This window comes from Pongo pygmaeus, chromosome 12 (genome assembly GCF_028885625.2).
Source record: "Pongo pygmaeus isolate AG05252 chromosome 12, NHGRI_mPonPyg2-v2.0_pri, whole genome shotgun sequence".
NCBI lineage: Eukaryota > Metazoa > Chordata > Mammalia > Primates > Hominidae > Pongo > Pongo pygmaeus.
Genome location: NC_072385.2, coordinates 62,390,511 through 62,409,936, shown reverse-complemented (window position 1 = coordinate 62,409,936; position 19,426 = coordinate 62,390,511). Strand labels below are relative to the sequence as shown.

Here is a 19,426-nt window from a genome sequence, read left to right as displayed (position 1 = left end):
TTCCTGTTGAGGCACTGCCTGAGCTGATCCTGCTGTGCTCTTGCCGTGGCCCAGGCCTGTGTGAAGGCCAGGCCAGCTTGTCCACATGGGCTGGTGAGCAAGCACTGGCCTGCAGGCTGAGAAAAGAACAGAGCCAGCCAACCCCCTCACAAGCAGCTGCCTACAGCAGAGGTCCTCACTCTTTGGGCTCTTGATTTCCTTCTCCCATTGCCCTGTCATTTCATAAACAGTAGCATTTTCATACCTGTGCCTTACTTCCTTCCCCTTTGGGAAATGATCTCATGTCATCTGAACAAAGGTTTAATGTAGGCTGTAGAGCACTATCCACAATCAGCTGCAGAGGACAGGTATGAGGGAGAAGTGAATCTAGAAGCAATAGAAGCTCAATACAGCCAGGAATGTAAACTGCAGTCTGCAGAATGTTCTGTGACCACCAGGTGCTCATTGTTTCAACCTCCCCATCCAGGGAAAAATGCCTTTTGTCTGATAGGCTCTCATACTGATTTGATGGAAATGCAGTAAGCCTTAGTCCAGATGGGTAGAGAATGTGGACTAAGATTCCACCAAAGCAACAGGTAAAGCCCTTCTGGTTTTTTTTATCTACAAGGGGTCAATCAGTGGTCAAGAAGAGCCTGTGGAAGTTTGCACTCTGCATTCCTGTTACTGCAGAAGCTGGCTGCAGCAGGGTAGAGCTAGGCTGGGGCTAAATTAAGTGCTGGCTTTTGTCCATCTGTGCTGCTATAGCAAAATACCTGAGACTGGGTCATTTATAAACGATAGAAACATTTCCTACAGTTCTGGAGGCTGGGCGGTCTGAGATGAAGGTGCTGGCAAGTTGAGTGGTAAGAGCTGCTCAGCTTTAAGGTGGTGCCTTGTTATGTCCTCACTTGGCAGAAGGTGGAAGGACAAAAAGCCATCAAGCTCACTCCGTGAGTCCTTTTATAAGGATGCTGATCCCATCCATGAGGGGTCTGCCTTCAAGACTTAATCATCTAAAGGTCCTACCTTTTAATATCTCATTGGCCATTAAGTTTCTACACAGGAATTTTGAAGGACACATTCAGATCATAGCATAGCATTCCACGCTTGGCTTCTCAAGTTCACATTCTTAAATGAACACATTAATTCCATCCCAATAGCTCCCAAAATCTTAACTTGTTCCGGCATTAACTTTAAATTCTAAGTCCAAAGTCTGTAAACATGGGTAAGACCAACTCAAGGTATAATTCATCCTGAGCCAAATTTCCCTCCAGCTGTCAAATCAAACAAGTTACGTGCTTCCAAAATACAACAGTGGAATAGGCATAGGATAGATACTCCCATTTAAAGGGGAGAAATAGGAAAGAAGAAGTAGCTTAGTCCTAAGTAAGTCCAAAATGCACCAGGTAAACAACATTAAAACTTGAGGCTTGAGGATAGTCTTTGACTTTATGTCTCACCTTCCAGTCACACTGGGGTGAGGGTTGAGTCCCCAAGGCTCCAGGCAGCTCCACCCCCATAGCTTTTACTGGGTGCAGCCCATGCCCTGGCTCTCACTGGTTGGAGTCCTGTGCATGCAGCTCTCCCAGCCTAGCATTGCACACTGGTGGCTGTATAGGTCCAGGGTCTCGGGCAGCCCTGCCCCAGTGGCTGTGCTGGGCATTGCCTGGGAAGGTGTTCTCTGTGGTGGCCCTGCCCCACAGCATTTCTCTGCCTGCATTTGATGCCCCTCAGTCCTTGACATATATCACTCACTTGGTTTTCTGGCTGCCAAGTCTCTTTTCCTCCTACTGCGCTAGCTCAGTCTCCTTTGCAGGCTCCTTCTTACTGCCCTGCCTTTTGTTAATGAAATGCTCAGTCTTTTGACCTCTTAGTTCTCTATCTACAGTCAATCCTTGGTCCCATATATTAATACCATTTAAACCCCAACAACTCCCAAATTTATATTTCCAGTCTGACCTGACTTGATTACATCAGTTCAAGGGTTTTCATCCTCAAGAATGTCTAAGTGGTATCTCACATTAACATGTCCAAAACTGAACTCTTACTCTTTCCGCTCCATCCTGCCAGTTGCTAGGCTAAAGTCCTCAGAGTTTCCCTTGACTCTTCTCTTGTACGTTACCACCTTTACCATGAGCAAATCCTGCTGGCTCAGTCTTCTAAATATATTCAGAATATAACAATTTCTTATCAATAGCAATGCCAACATCCCGACCCAAAATGTCACCATCATCTCCCCTTGGACCACTGCATCAGCCTTCTGTTTTCCTCGCTCCCTCTCTTGCTTCCATCCTTGTGTACCCCGTGATCTATTCTTAATGCAACAGAGAAAGAGGTCCTTACAGAGCTTATGCTCAAAATCTTTGTCTCCCCTCCTCCCATCTCACTCAAAGTCGATGCTCACATCCATACAATGACCTGCAGGGTCCTACATCAGGTGCTGGCAAACAGTAGCTGGATGGCAAGTTAGTCAGCTGTTTCTGTAAATAAAGTTTCATTAGAACACAACCACACTCATATGTTACGTATTGTCTATGGCTGCTTTCACACTACAATAGCAGTGTTGCCTAGTTATGATGGAGGCCACGTGACCCCCAAAGCCTCAAATATTTACTATCTGGCCCTTCACAGAACAAATTTGCTAACACTTGCCCTCCATGATCTGGCTCTTTGCTGCCTCCCCTGCTTTGTTTCTGCTCTAGTCTTCCAGCCTCCTTGGTTTTCTTAGAGCCCGCTAGGCAATCTTCCACCTCAGGGCTTTTTTTTGGGGCGGGGGACGGACAGAGCCTCACTCTGTCACCAGGCTAGAGTGCAGTGGCACGATCTCGGCTCACTGCAACCTCACCTCCTGGGTTCAAGCGATTCTCCTGCCTCAGCCTCCTGAATAGCTGGGATTACAGGCGCGTGCCACCACACCCAGCTATTTTTTGCATTTTTAGTAGAGACAGGGTTTCACCATGTTGGCCAGGATGGTCTCGATCTCTTGATCTCATGATCTGCCCGCCTCGGCCTCCAAAAATACTGAGATTACAGGTGTGTGCCACTGCGCTTGACCCATCTGTCTTTTAAAAAATGTTTTTAATTTGAGGTATAATTTATATTCAGTGAAATGCACAGATGTGAAGTGTACATTTTGATCAGTTTTAACAAATGCATTACCCATGTAACCTACCTCCTTTCAAGATATAGAGCATTTCTATCATCCAGAAAGTTCTCCTGTGCTTTAATCCTGTCCAGCACTCCCCCAGCAGCTGCTGAAAGTGCCTGAGGACATTGGTACAGGACTCTGGCCTCCCCAAAAGAGCTGCTTGGACAAGTCTGCTTGGCTTACCCTAAATCCCTGCCTGCATTCTAAAAATCTCCATCTTTAAACTGGTTGTACCTATAACCCTCCCTCATCAAATAAATAAACAAACCCTGAAAAATAGGAGGACAACACCCCTTCCTGGCCCAGCAGCCCAGGACCTAATATTTACTGTATACCCAAGCTTTTAGAAGTACGACTTGCACGGGTGGGGGCTGGCAGCTCCATCCCGTTCTCCTCCTGGTAGTCTCTATCAGCCTACAGGGCCCTCAGAGCAGATCTGGCCAGGCAGCCTGAGCCTGAAAGTGCGGTGCAGCCTCCTGCTTGTTCACTCTTACTAGCGTGGCAGCTGCGGCAGCAGCTGGGCTCACCCATTAAGCAAGAAGGTGAGGGTGGGAGCAGGATGACCATTGGCTGGACAGTGACACTCAGACCCCAGCCCGGGCAAGCCTGTCTGAAAGCCCCCTTCCTTCCGGTCCAACTGTGGAGGGAGGGGGCAGAGCATACAGGGTTCTACTGCCCTCCCCATCCTTTAGACGTCCTTCCTCCTAGGAGAGGGAGCTGCTCATTAATTGGCCAAAGCCTTCTTGAGAGCTGTAAGTTTGACAGGCTGGGTGTGGGGGCCAACCATGCTAAAGAGAGAGGCTGGTGTGTCAGAAGGCAGCCACCTCGCCAGAGGAGGGTCAGCCCTCTTGGTGACCTCCTTCCCCTGCTGGACACAGCGCCCTGCACTCTCCCCATGTGAATGCTCCCCTCAGAGCTGCTTCCAAGGGCAGGGTTCTAACCTTGTGAGTGGGGACATTGTGTTCATTTACAATGGGCCATGGTTTCCTCTGACATCTCCAACTCAGAGGCAGTAGAGAGGAGAAGAGAAATTCCCTGCACCTCCTCCCTCCTCAGCACCCCCACCTCTGCACACGTCCACATATGGAGAGCCTGACAATGGTCCCTGGGAGTGCCTTCATCTGCGCCTCCTTTCCATGCCTGCAGCAGCCACGCCCACTGTCCAGACCCTCACCCACCTGGCTCAGCAGGTGCTGCACTGCCTCTGATCCTGCCCCTACACCTGGGCCTCTGTACCCGTCTCTTCCTCCAGTCTGGTTCTTATTTCCCCCAACAAGTAGGCAGCATGTAAGGTCATCTGTTGAGCAGGGTGGGGGGAGATAATAAGGTGGGGCTGTGAGGATGAGGAGAAGCTTATGGTCATGCTGGAGACTCAGCTGAGCAGGCCCATCAGCTGCCTACCCAGTGGTCATCCTGCTCCCACCCTTATTTCTTCTTTGTAAACAAAACCTTGACTTCATTAAATGTTGGACACCTATGAACTTCATGGACCCTTCTGCAGCCTCCCTGCCATGTAATGGTAAGTCTAAGTCAACCCTAGTAATTTCATTCCTCTGGCCAATGATTGCTGGGGGTGTGGGCATGAGCTGCCTCTTCGCCTGATCCTGAGCCACAGCTACCCTCTGCACCTACCATGCTGACACGCTGGGCCAGGGAGAGCTCCATCCCAATGGAGATGAGCTGTGAGGGCCTCTGCTGGTGGCTGGGTGGATCAGGTAGCTATAACGGGTTTTATTCAGAAGGGAAGGTCATCCATCAGCTTCTCCTCAGCATTGGCCATGCGGCAGTCCCCTGGGAAAACACACAGACCTGCTGGGCCCTTGTGCAACTGATCCCCACGGCAGCTGACAGCCACAAAGGGGAGAGTTGAGACGGCCAGGGACCACAGGTGCCCAAGGGCTGGCTGAAGCAGTTCATGAAGGTGCTGGCAGGCCTCTCTCTCCTTGGGGACTTCAAGTGACATTCAAGAGAGAGCTCAGCTATCTCCTCCCATGCCATACCTCTTCCTCCTCCTCTTCCCTCGAGCAATAAATGGCATCCCACACTCTACACATCTGGTACAAAACTGGGTGTCTCTTCCTGACCCCTCCCTTGGTTCATCTAAGTAGCCACCAAGTCCTGTCTGTTCTCCCATCTCCACCACTACAGCCATGTCCCTACCTCCCCAGTCCTGTCCTCCTTCTGGTCTCTCCACCCGCACTCTTCCCCTGTCATCCATGTACAATACAGTGCCAGACTGGTCTTTCTACAGCAAAATGGACTAAGGCCCTTCCCTACCCACAACTCTCGGAGCTGGAGGTGGAGTTAAAACTCACATGTTTTGGCTTGGCATTCAGAGCTCTTTCCCTCTTGGCACTGGCTTATCCAGAGCGCTCATAGTGTGGGTTTGGTGCAGAACTGGGTATGAGGTAGTGCTTTCCCTAAGAAGAAACAGGGCTGAGATGGGGGGATTTTCTGGGTTCAGAGTTAGACCTATGGAGTGCAAGGTTCCTCTGAGACACCAAATGAAGTGGTCCAGCTGGCAGCTGGCTCCTGGTCTGGAGCTTCAAGGAGAGGTCTCAGCTCAGAGCCACATTCAAAAGCCAGCTTAAATGGAGCCTCCTGCAGGGAGCCCCCGGAGCTTCCACAGCCTCAGATCTGCCCCCTGCATACCCCAGATCGCTTGCCAAGTGGCGTTCGGGTCTTCATGTCATCTCTCTCCCATGTCTGGGAGTAAAGGTGAGGTGCAGGAACTTGAGGTTGTGTACTCTGGTGTCTTCAGGGAGAATGTGTTAGGTAGAGGGGAGGCAGCTTGGAAAGAGGGAGACTCAGAGGAGAGTCAAGGACATCTGAGCAGGTGACCCTGGGAGCAGGAAAAGGGATGAGAGTGAGCAGAGGAAACTACTGGGGCAGGAGAGCAGGTGGAAGGATCAGGGAATAAGGGGGGCTGGAAAGGTGGGGGTGGGGATCCTGGTGAGGGGCTGCCTGCCTCCCGCAAGGGCCAGTTCACCTAGTTACCCCAAACCCCTCTCTCTGAGGGTGGGGCCAGAGGGCCCAGAGCACAGATCAACCCAATTGAGCAGGCCTGAGGTGGACTTGGGTGGGTGCTGGGCTGGACTCCTGGCCCTGGGGAGCAGCTGCCACCCTGCCTATTCCATCCACTTTCCAACTCGCTGCCTATTGGAGCAGATGCAATATGGGGTGCCTTGTGAAAGATGCTCCTAGTGCACTTGCTGCCTGCTGACCCTCCCCCAGACTGCCCTGAGCTCTCCAGAGGGGGTCCTGTGGAGGCTTGGCCTAGATTCTGAGCCCTGCCTCTCATACCTGGGACCCCTTCCCCAGAGGCAGCTGCTTGAGTACCCTGGAAGCCAGTCTGTAGCCTCAGGCTAGAGCTGGGTCCCTCCCACAGCCCTTCTTTAGCGTATCTATTTGGACTGACTGCTCATTTCATAGAGAGGGGTGTGTCTTGCCCCAGCCCATCTAGCATATCTAAGGCAGCTGTGGTGTCAGAATCCGCAGCTCCCATCCCCCAGCTCTGCAATACTAGGGGAGGCTGGATCCCACATCTCTGAAGTCCCACCGGACTGGTGCGATGGGACTCCCGCGTCCAGGGCTGCTCTGCAGGCTTTGGGGCTCACCTCCAGCTCCGAGCCCACCTGGTGTGCTCAAGTTGCTCACCTTTGGGCCTGTCCTGCCTCTCAGGCATTCAGCTGACCCCGAGGGACTCTCCCTCATCTTCACCACCAGTTACGGGCTCTGAGTTAGAGGTTCCCAGAACCTTAGACCATTTGGCCCAACCCTCCATTTCTCAGCTGGGCAAACTGAAACCAAAGAGGAGAAGCAACTTCCTCAAGGACCCCCAGGAAGTCAGAGGCAGAACTGGGTCTAGCAGCCTTCTCCCGACAGAGGTCCTCCCTGACCCCTGAGCCTTTACTGCCTCGTTAACTTCCCTATAAGGAGACTGCTCTGCCGAGGCTGGAAATGGTGCTCTCCGGGGCGGTGTGTGCCCGTGACTGTGTCTGTGTTTGTACTTGTGAGTGTGTATGGGGGTGGGGGTGAGGGGTGGGAATAAACAGCAGGGATGCTGGGGGCTGGAATGCACTCTGCCTCACTCCAAAAAGGGGCGCAGGGGAGCCCAGCCCAGCACATGCTTAGACTTTCCAATCTGCTGAATGCCTGTGAGGCCAGCTGGGCTCAGAAGACAAGGGACGGGTCTTTCTCCACAGATGGCAGGGGTGGCCCAGGATGGGTGAAATCTTCTGCAGCAGCATTGGGGGTCACACCGCAGCCCATGGGCTGACAGTTAAGCAGAAAAGCCGCCACTAGGGGTCAGTCATGATCCAGCGATTCTGATGAGCGGGGGTGGGTACCACTAGCCTCTGTCCAGGGTCTTGTCTTCCAGGCCTCCTTGGGAAAAACTACTCCCTGGCAGAAAAGGGCTAATAATTCGAGAGGAAGCTTTCATGCACGTCCTTATGAAGAGACCACCAAACAGGCTTTGTGTGAGCAGCATGGCTGTTTATTTCACCTGGGTGCAGGTGGGCTGAGTCTGAAAAAGAGTCAGCGAAGGGAGATGGATTATCATTAGTTCTTATAGGTTTTGGGTTAGGCGGTGAAGTTAAGAGCAATGTTTTGTGGTCAGGGGTGGATCTCACAAAGTACATTCTGAAGGGTGGGGAGAATTACAAAGAACCTTCTTAAGTGTGGGGGAGATTACAAAGTACATTGATCAGTTAGGGTGGGGCAGGAACAAATCATAATGGTGGAATGTCATCAGTTAAGGCTATTTTTACTTCTTTTGTGGATCTTCAGTTACTTCAGGCCATCTGGGTGTATATGTGCAAGTCACAGGGGATGCGATGGCTTGAGTTGGGCTCAGAGGCCTGACATTCCTGCCTTCTTATATTAATAAGAAAAATAAAACAAGATAGTGTTGAAGTGTTGGGGCGGTGAAAATTTTTGGGGGGTGGTATGGAGAGAGAATGGGTGATGTTTCTCAGGGCTGCTTCAAGCGGGATTAGGGGCGGCGTGGGAACCTAGAGTGGGAGAGATTAAGCTGAAGGGAGATCTTGTGGTAAGGGGTGATATTGTGGGGATGTTAGAAGAAACATTTGTCATATAGAATTATTGGTGATGGCCTGGATACGGTTTTGGATGAATTGAGAAACTAAATGGAATAAGAGAAGAAGAAAAACAGGTATAAAAGGTCTAAGAATTGGGAGGACCTAGGACATCTGATTAGAGGGTGCCTAAGGAGATTCAGCATAGTCCTGCCAGCAAAGATTATTTATTTACTTCAAGAGTTTAGAGTGGCAGTTTGGGGATAGCACCAGGAGATATCAGCTGTGATGGCTTGGAGCAACAGTGTAAACCGGCAGTGTAAACAAGAGCAGGGCATGTATGAGTAGTTGAGAACGGTGAATAGGAGTATGACTAGACAGAAGATAGTAGGGATGACAAGTTTTTTGGGGCACAGTCTAAGTTGGTCTGGTGTCGAATGAGACTGGGGCCTAAAAAAAAGGAGCGTCTATATAGGAGCTTAAATGGGCTGTACCTTGTAGCATTCTGAGGACAGGTCTGACTTCTGAGAAGGGAAAGTGGTAAAAGTATTTTCCAGTCCTTTTTAAGTTGGTGACTGAGCTTGGTGAGGTGTGTTTTTAAACGACCTTTAGTCTGTTCTACTTTTCTTGAAGACAGAGGACCATAAGGGATATAAAGGTTTCACTGAATACTAAGATCCTGAAAAACTGCTTGGCTGATTTGAAGCTGGTCTGTTATCAAACTGTATAGAGGTAGGAAGGCTAAATTGAGGAATTATGTCTGACAGAAGGGAAGAAATGACTGCGCTGGCCTTCTCAGACTCTGTATGAAAGGTCTCTATTTATCTAGTGAAAAAGTGTCTACTTAGACTAAGAGGTATTTTAGTTATCTGACTCGTGGCATGTTGAGTAAAGCTAATCTGCCAGTCCTGGGTGGGGGCAAATCCCTGAGATTGATGTGTAGGGAAGGGAGGGGGCCTGAATAATCCCTGAGGAGTAGTAGAATAGCAGATGGAACACTGAGAAGTTATTTCCTTGAGGATAGATTTCCACGATGGAAAGGAAATGAGAGGTTCTGAGAGGCGGGCTAGTGGCTTGTACTATAGCATAGCCTGCCTTTGCTGGTGTGTGGCGATTAGGCCTGGTGGAACTGCCATCAATAAACTAAGTGTGATCAGGGTGAGAAACAGGGAAGAAGGAAATATGGGGAAATGGGGTGAATATCAGGTGGCTCAGAGAGATACAGTCATGGGGATCAGGTGTGGTATCAGGAATAGTGTGGGAGGCCAGATTGAAGTCCGGGCCAGGAACAATGGTAATTGTGGGGCTTAACAAAGAGTGAGTACAGCTGAAGGAGCCGGGGAGCAGAAAGTATATGCATCAAGTATGAGGAAGAAAATAGATTTCAGAAGTTATGAGAAATGTAGGGAGTGAGTTGAGCATAGTTTGTGATTTTTAGGGCCTCTAAAAGTATTAAAGCAGTGGCAGCTGCTGCACGCAGACATGAGAGTTAGGCTAAAACAGTAAGGTCAAGTTGTTTGGACAGAAAGGCTACAGGGTGCGGTCCTGGCTCTTGTGTAAGAATTCTGACCGCACTAACCATGCCTAGGAAGAAAAGGAGTTGTTGTTTTGTAAGGGATTGAGGTTTGGGAGATTAATCGGGCATGATCAGCAGGGAGAGTACGTGTGTTTTTATGAAGAATTATGCCAAGGTAGGTAACAGATGGGGAAGAAATTTGAGCTTTGGAGGGGGATACCCGATATCCTTTGGAGAATAAATGCTGAAGGAGCAGAAGTGTGTCTTGTTGAGAAGATTCAAAGGAGGGGCTACAAAGAAGGTCATCAATATATTGAATAAGGTGAGAAGCGGAGGGGTGGAAAGAAAGTAAGTCATGAGAAAGAGCTTGGCTGAAGTAGGGCTGTCCCTTGAGCCTTGCGGCAGCACAGCCCAGGTAAGCTGCTCGGACTGATGGGTGTCAGGGTTAGTCCAAGTGAAAGCTAAGAGAGGCTGGGATGAAGGGTGCAAAGGAATAGTAAAGAAAGCATGTTTGAGATCTAGAACAGAATAATGGGTAGTAGAGGGAGGTATTGAGGATAGGAGAGTATATGAGTTTGGCATGATGGGATGGATAGGCAAAACAATTTGGTTGATAAGGCACAGATCCTGAACTAATCTGTAAGACTTGTCCGGTTTTTGGACAGGTAAAATGGGGGAATTGTAAGGAGAGTTTATAGGTTTTAGAAGCCTATGCTGTAGCATGAGAGTGATAACAGGCTTTAATCCTTTTAAAGCATGCTGTGGGATGGGATACTGGCATTGAGCGGGATAAGGGTGATTAGGTTTTAATGAGATGGTAAGGGGTGCATGATCGGTCGCCAAGGAGGGAGTAGAGGTATCTTATAGTTGTGGGTTAAGGTGGGGGAATACAAGAGGAGGACGCAAAGGAGGCTTTGGATTGGGAAGAAAGGCGGCAATGAGGTTTGGCTATAGCCTAGGAATAGTCAGGGAAGCAGATAGTTTAGTTAAAGTGTCTTGGCCTAATAAGGGAACTGGGCAGGTGGGGATAACTAAAAAGGAGTGCTTAAAACAGTATTGTCTAAGTTGGCACCAGAGTTGGGGAGTTTTAAGAGTTTTAGAAGCCTGGCCGTCAATACCCACAGCAGTTATGGAGGCAAGGGAAACAGGCCCTTGAAAAGAAGGTAATGTGGAGTGGGTAGCTTCCGTATTGATTACGAAGGGGACGGACTTACCCTCCACTGTGAGTTACCGGAAGCTCGGCATCTGTGATGGTCTAGGGGGCTTCCGAGGTGATTGGGCAGCATCAGCCTTCAGCCGCTAAGCCGAGAAGATCTGGGAAGGAGTCAGAGAGCCTTGGGCCAGAGTTCCAGGGGCTCTGGAAGTGGCTACCAGGTGAGTTGAACAGTCCAATTTTCAGTGGGGTCCCACACAGATGGGACACGGCTTAGGAGGAATCCCAGGCTGCGGGCATTCCTTGGCCCAGTGGCCAGATTTCCGGCATGTGTAGCAAGCTCCTGGGGGAGGAGGTTCTGGAGGAACGCTTGGCTGCTGCGGTTCAGGCGTTTGGAAGTTCTCGTGTGCTGGAGATGTGGCTGGGGTTTGTCTCACAGTGGAGGCAAGGAATTGCAACTTTTTTCTATTATTGTGTACCTTGAAGGCGAGCTTAATTAAATCCTGTTGTGGGGTTTGAGGGCCGGAATTTAATTTTTGGAGTTTATTTAATGTTGGGAGCAGATTGGGTAATAAAATGTATATTAAGAATAAGATGGCCTTTTGACCTTTTAGGGTCTAGAGCTGTAAAGCTTCTCAGGGTTGCTGCTGAACAAGCCATGAACTGGGCTGGGTTTTTTATGTTTGATGAAAAAGAGCGTAAACACTATCTGATTTGGGATAAAGAAAAAGGAGCATTAACCTTGACTATGCCTTTAGCTCCAGCCACCTTTTTAAGAGTAAATTGTTGGGCAGGTGGGGGAGGGCTAGTCATGGAATGAAACTGTAAGCCAGACCGGGTGTGAGGAGGGGAGGTGATAAAAGGATTATAGGGTGGAGGAGCGGAGGCTGAGGAAGAATTGGGACCTAGCTCAGCCTGGTGAGGAGGGGAGAGGTCAGATGGGTCTGTAGAAAAGGAAGATTAGAAAGACTCAGTGATGCTTGGGGTTGGGACTGAGGGGACAGGTGGGAGGGAAAGAAGGAAGATTTGGGATGAGTTGCACTGGGCACAGAGACTAGAGAGGGACCGATGTGTAAAAGAATGCCTGGATGTCAGGCGCCTCAGACCGTTTGCCTGTTTCACAAGAAGAATTATTTAGATCTTGCAGGATGGAAAAACTCAAAGTGCCATTTTCTGGCTATTTGGAACTACTGTCGAGTTTATGTTGGGGTCAAGCGGCATTGCAGAAGAAAATAAGGCATTTAGATTTTAGGTCAGGTGAGAGTTGAAGAGGTTTTAAGTTCTTAAGAACACAGGCTAAGGGAGAAGGAGGAATGGAAGGTGGAAGATTACCCATAGTGAAGGAGGCAAGCCCAGAGAAAAGAGTAGAGACACGGAAAAGGGGTGGGGGTTTCTTGCCCTCCAGAAAAGCAGAGAAGGGGTCGGGGCACAGAGATACGAGGTCGGGGTGTGGAAATAAGGGATCGGGGCACAAAGACACTAGGTTGGGGTACTTGCCCCTCCCCCAGAAAAGCAGAGAAGGGGTAGAGACATGGAGAGAAGGGGTTGGAGTACTTGCCCCTCCCCCAGAAAATCAGAGAAGGGGTAGAGACAAGGAGAGAAGGGGTTGGAGTACTTGCCTCTTTCTCAGAAAAGCGGGACTTGCCGCTAAGGGTGAAGGAGAAGGGGTTGAGGGGTTCTTGCCCCTGCTCCAGAAAATCAGAGAAGGGGTAGAGACAAGGAGAGAAGGGGTTGGGGTACTTGCCCCTTCCCCAGAAAAGCAGAGAAGGGGTAGAGACAAGGAGAGAAGGGAACAATGGTAATTGTGGGACTTAACAAAGAGTGAGTACAGCTGAAGGAGCCAGGGAGCAGAAAGTATATGCATCAGGTATGAGGAAGAAAATAGATTTCGGAAGTTATGAGAAATGTAGAGAGTGAGTTGAGCATAGTTTTTGATTTTTAGGGCCTCTAAAAGTATTAAAGCAGTGGCAGCCGCTGCACGCAGACATGAGGGTTAGGCTAAAACAGTAAGGTCAAGTTGTTTGGACAGAAAGGCTACAGGGTGCGGTCCTGGTCCGAGTCACAGCACCAAATTTCATGCACGTCCTTGTGAAGAGACCACCAAACAGGCTTTGTGTGAGCAACATGGCTGTTTATTTCACCTGGGTGCAGGTGGGCTGAGTCTGAAAAGAGTCAGCAAAGGGAGATGGATTATCATTAGTTCTTATAGGTTTTGGGTTAGGTGGTGAAATTAAGAGCAATGTTTTGCGGGCAGGGGTGGATCTCACAAAGGACATTCTGAAGGGTGGGGAGAATTACAAAGAACCTTCTTAAGGGTGGGGGAGATTACAAAGTACATTGATCAGTTAGGGTGGGGCAGGAACAAATCACAATGGTGGAATGTCATCAGTTAAGGCTATTTTTACTTCTTTTGTGGATCTTCAGTTACTTCAGGCCATCTGGGTGTATATGTGCAAGTCACAGGGGATGCGATGGCTTGAGTTGGGCTCAGAGGCCTGACATTCCTGCCTTCTTATATTAATAAGAAAAATAAAACAAAATAGTGTTGAAGTGTTGGGGCGGTGAAAATTTTTGGGGGGTGGTATGGAGAGAGAATGGGTGATGTTTCTCAGGGCTGCTTCAAGCGGGATTAGGGGCGGCGTGGGAACCTAGAGTGGGAGAGATTAAGCTGAAGGGAGATCTTGTGGTAAGGGATGATATTGTGGGGATGTTAGAAGAAACATTTGTCATATAGAATTATTGGTGATGGCCTGGATACGGTTTTGGATGAATTGAGAAACTAAATGGAATAAGAGAAGAAGAAAAACAGGTATAAAAGGTCTAAGAATTGGGAGGACCTAGGACATCTGATTAGAGAGTGCCTAAGGAGATTCAGCATAGTCCTGCCAGCAAAGATTATTTATTTACTTCAAGAGTTTAGAGTGGCAGTTTGGGGATAGCACCAGGAGATATCAGCTGTGATCGCTTGGAGAAACAGTGTAAACCAGCAGTGTAAACAAGAGCAGGGCATGTATGAGTAGTTGAGAATGGTGAATAGGAGTATGACTAGACAGAAGATAGTAGGGATGACAAGTTTTTTGGGGCACAGTCTAAGTTGGTCTGGTGTCGAATGAGACTGGGGCCTAAAAAAAAGGAGCGTCTATATAGGAGCTTAAATGGGCTGTACCTCGTAGCATTCTGAGGACAGGTCTGACTTCTGAGAAGGGAAAGTGGTAAAAGTATTTTCCAGTCCTTTTTAAGTTGGTGACTGAGCTTGGTGAGGTGTATTTTTAAAAGACTTTTAGTCCGTTCTACTTTTCTTGAAGACAGAGGACCATAAGGGATATAAAGGTTTCACTGAATACTAAGATCCTGAAAAACTGCTTGGCTGATTTGACTAATAAAAGCTGGTCTGTTATCAGACTGTATAGAGGTAGGAAGGCTAAATTGAGGAATTATGTCTGACAGAAGGGAAGAAATGACTGCGCTGGCCTTCTCAGACCCTGTAGGAAAGGTCTCCACTTATCTAGTGAAAAAGTGTCTACTTAGACTAAGAGGTATTTTAGTTATCTGACTCGTGGCATGTTGAGTAAAGCTAATTTGCCAGTCCTAGGTGGGGGCACATTCCTGAGATTGATGTGTAGGGAAGGGAGGGGGCCTGAATAATCCCTGAGGAGTAGTAGAATAGCAGATGGAACACTGAGAAGTTATTTCCTTGAGGATAGATTTCCACGATGGAAAGGAAATGAGAGGTTCTGAGAGGCGGGCTAGTGGCTTGTACTATAGCATAGCCTGCCTTTGCTGGTGTGTGGCGATTAGGCCTGGTGGAACTGCCATCAATAAACTAAGTGTGATCAGGGTGAGAAACAGGGAAGAAGGAAATATGGGGAAACGGGGTGAATATCAGGTGGCTCAGAGAGATACAGTCATGGGGGTCAGGTGTGGTATCAGGAATAGTGTGGGAGGCCAGATTGAAGTCCGGGCCAGGAACAATGGTAATTGTGGGACTTAACAAAGAGTGAGTACAGCTGAAGGAGCCGGGGAGCAGAAAGTATATGCGTCAGGTATGAGGAAGAAAATAGATTTCGGAAGTTATGAGAAATGTAGAGAGTGAGTTGAGCATAGTTTGTGATTTTTAGGGCCTCTAAAAGTATTAAAGCAGTGGCAGCTGCTGCACGCAGACATGAGAGTTAGGCTAAAACAGTAAGGTCAAGTTGTTTGGACAGAAAGGCTACAGGGTGCGGTCCTGGTCCGAGTCACAGCACCAAATTTCATGCACGTCCTTGTGAAGAGACCACCAAACAGGCTTTGTGTGAGCAACATGGCTGTTTATTCCACCTGGGTGCAGGTGGGCTGAGTCCGAAAAGAGTCAGCAAAGGGAGATGGATTATCATTAGTTCTTATAGGTTTTGGGTTAGGTGGTGAAATTAAGAGCAATGTTTTGCGGGCAGGGGTGGATCTCACAAAGTACGTTCTGAAGGGTGGGGAGAATTACAAAGAACCTTCTTAAGGGTGGGGGAGATTACAAAGTACATTGATCAGTTAGGGTGGGGCAGGAACAAATCACAATGGTGGAATGTCATCAGTTAAGGCTATTTTTACTTCTTTTGTGGATCTTCAGTTATTTCAGGCTATCTGGGTGTATATGTGCAAGTCACAGGGGATGCGATGGCTTGACTTGGGCTCAGAGGCCTGAGAGAAGCCATAGCTGGAATTCTAAACGGTGTGCGCGTGTGTCCCATTTGAAAAAGCACATCCAACCTAAACATTTATATTGAAAAAATGGAAAGATATACCCATTGTTTTGGAATACAAACCGCAGAAAGTAGCAGTTAACAGAATCTTAATGGAAAGATAAGATTCTGCATCTGGAAAGGCAGAGTGATTTTCACCTGGGTTGTGTGTCCTTAACTGAGGAAGGGAAGATGAAATTTATGTTTATTAAAAGGCAGCTATGAATTTACCTTTTATAAAGAGCTTACAATATACTATTAGTGCTTCTTCAATCATGTGTCAGAATCACCCGGATGCCTGTGTAAATGCAAATTCCCAGAGATTCTGATCCTGTGAGCCTAGGATGGGGCCCAGAAATCTCTATGGGGTGGTGCAGGCTGCCCCAGGACCACACCTAAGAAACACTGCAACTGGTCCACACACACATCCAGGTCCCCAGATATGTAGGCAGGCATATTATCTCCATAAAACAGATGGGGAAACTGAGGTCCAGAATGGGGAAATCACCCAGCAAGTAGTAGCAGAGCCATGATACACCCACTGCCTGCGGACACCATCTCTGATGACAGCTTCACCTCCCTACAGGAACCTTGCCTATCCCCACCCCTACGTCCTGCCACCCCTATGGTGGGTCTCTGTCCAAGGAAGATGTAGCCCTGGTCCTCTAGGCTGACTGGGGCTCAGAGGAAAAGCCTGGCCCAGAGTGTAGGAGCTAGAAGGGCCCTTGCAATTCAGATGGGGAAACTGAAGCCCAAAGAAGGCAGTCCTCACATTTGAACTCTGCCTGGAGAAGGGCTGGGTCTCCTTCCTGAGTGGTGGGTTTGACTTCATCGTCCTGGCCCTCAGTCAAGGTGACTGTCCAGGCCCACCACACCTCGAGGTGGGTGACCAGAGGTGGCGGTGCCATAAAATGCATTTCCTGGGAGATCCACCCTGAAAGTGCAAAACATTCCAGGGCTGGTGATTTGGGCAAGCCCCCTTCCCTCTCGGCCCAGTTTCCCCATTTCTGCAATAGCTGTGTTGGAGGAGACTTCTCTCTGAGACTGAGCCGCAGATTTGCTCCTGGGTGCTTACACTGCCCAGGTTGCCGGCTCCTCTGTCCCCACTCTTCAAGAAAGTCACCTCTTAGGTGAGGAAGGAGCCTCGGCCCTGTTGGGAGTGGGAGTTGGTGCACCCCCAGCCTCCCAGACCACTGGGGATGACCCGGGCTGCCTGCAAAGATGGTGTCATTCATGGCTGCTCCCCAGCCCACAGACACCCACCATGGAGGGTGACACTGGCTCTCGGTGGCTCTGAGAAGAGGCAACCCCCACTCCAAACCTCGCAGAGCCACCCACACCTTCCCTCACCCCAAAGAGGCTTTTAGGAAAATGAATCATCTCAAGTTCATATCCATGGGGGTTGCTGAAAGAAAGGACAGTGCTGGGTGAGCTGGCACAAAGCAGTGCTGCTCTCTGCAGACTTTGCAGGGAGGTCACTTAGGAAAAGGGAGTGGAATCTGGGAGAGTGAATAGCTTAGGGTTAAAGGGAGGGGATGGGGCTGGAGTGGGCTGGCCCATGCTCCGCCTTGGGCCTTCCAGCCTGGGCTCAGTTGATTCAAGGGAGCAAGCACATCCCTCTCCCAGCCAGAGAGTTCTTGCCACATTTTGGAATCAGTGCCATCCCCTTGGGCGTTGGGGGGCAGCCCCCACCTCTGGACCTGGCTGGAACTGCTGCCTCAATTCTGGATCCAAAAGGGCCTCTGGCAGATTCTCCATCTCCCTCTCAGTCCAGCCCCCTATCTCCTTCCCCGTGTGGACCCCAACAGACAAATCTGACAACTGGAGGAACAAGGCAGGAAGGGTAGGGTCTGAGGGGATGACCATCTTAAAAAGGCAGCTCTGCCACCTCCTCTCCAGGACTCTCAGTCTTGCTTTCACATTGCCCCTTGGATATCATTTTGCTATAATCTAACATGTTGACTTATGGTCTTTAAAAATAATAACATTGTTGACGTGGAGCAGACTTCCCCTTTGGGATGGTTTGGAGAAGTTAGGTTTGAGGGCATCCTCTCTTCTGCAAACTGCAGCAGTAATAGGTGAGATATAGAAAGGAAATAAAGGTCAGGTGCAGTGGCTCACGCCTGTAATCCCAGCACTTTGAGAGGCCGAGGCAGGAGGATCACTTGAAGTCAGGAGTTCAAGACCAGCCTGGCCAACATGGTGAAACTCCATCTCTACTTAAAAAAATACAAAAATTACCTGGGCATGGTGGTGAGTGCCTGTAATCCAAGCTACTCAGGAGGCTGAGGCAGGAAAATCTCTTGAACCTGGGAGGTGGAGGTTGCAGTGAGCCAAGATCATGCCACTGCACTCCAGCCTAGGCGACAGAGTGAGGCTCCATCTTAAAAAAAAAAAAAAATGAAGGAAATAAAAATTTTAAGTTGGAAAGAAAAATTCCTGTATTTGCAGACCATATAATTGTCTATGAAGAAAATCCAGAAGAATATACAGATAAATTATTAAGACTAGTAAGAGAGTTAGCAAGGTTGTTGAATTCAAGATCAACTTAAAAAAATGAATAGCATTCCTATACATCAGTAATAACAAATTAAGAAAATGTAATAGAAAAAGAGATTCTATTCACAATAGCAACAAAATCCTGAGAATATATCTAGCAAAATATACACAAGACCTTTAATGAAGAGTATTGCTATAGCCTGAATGTGTCTCCCAAAATTCATGTGTTAAAACTTAATTGCCAAGGTGATAGTATGAAGAAGTGGGGCCTTTAAAAAGTGATTAAGTCATAAAGGCAAGCCCTCATGCATGAGATTAGTGCCTTATAAACGGGCTTCGGGATGGTGGTAAATCTGCCTTCTGCCACATGAGACCATAGCATTGTCTGCTCCAGAGGAACCAGCATTCAAGGTACCATCTTGGAAGCAGAGACCAGGCCCTCACTAGACACTGTACCTGCTGGAGCATTGATCTTGTTCTTCCCAACTTCCAGAACTGAGAAAATAAACTTCAGTTGTTTGTAAATTACCTAGTCTCAGGTGTTTTGTCATAGCACTACAAAGGGACTAAGACAAATATAAAAACTACCCAGGGACTTAAAGGAAGAACTGACTAAATTGAAATATATACTGTATATATTATGAATGGTAGGACTCAATGTTATAAACATATTACTTCTCACCAAAATAATCTATAAATTCAAGCAATTCCCACACAAATCCCAATAGAAGTTTTCGTGGAATTTGACAGGCTGATCCTAAAATTCATGTAGTCATTGAGGGGCCAAGAATAGTGTAGCAGACACCGTTGGTGCCCTCCCCATAGCCCTCGGCATTGCCAGCCACATACAGGCCTTCAAGAGCACCCTCAGTGTATTCATCATTCCTTTTCATTTCCTGTATTTCCTGATGTTTTGACAGCTGGGGCCTTGCTGATCCTGGAGAGACTCCTCCTCCCAGGGCTAGCCAGTTCCTAGAGATAGTAAAGGACTCACCTGCAAGTGCACCTTCCATATGCAAACCAGCCAATCCAAAGCCCATAGCCCCAACCACCTCCTTCATCGGGCTCTTACACTGGGCCACTGTCCATCTGCTCTCATCATCCCAGGGCCATGAGCCAGACAACTGGGGAGAGCCCTAGGCCCCAGAGCCGAGTGAAATTATTCAAACTATTAATAGCTAATCCTGTGCCTGCTTACCCTGCCTTGCCTTGTCTTTCCCTTGGATGCCACAAATAAAGCTCTTGCCCATGTTTTCCCCTCACTCCTTTGACTTCTTGACCAACCCTGGTGCCTCCCTATGTATCCCTGCATAGCATGCCGTGGCTCTTGTTTCTAGGAACCTTTGAGTATAAAAAAACTCTTTGCTTCAGGACAGTCAT

General features: G+C 48.5%; 1 pseudogene; it reads right to left on the bottom strand.

Annotated features, from left to right (window-relative positions):
• Nucleotides 1-5,714: 5,714 nt before the first annotated feature.
• On the bottom strand, nt 5,715-19,107 carry LOC129030010 (uncharacterized; annotated as a pseudogene).
• Between the last annotated feature and the right edge of the window lie 319 nt (nt 19,108-19,426).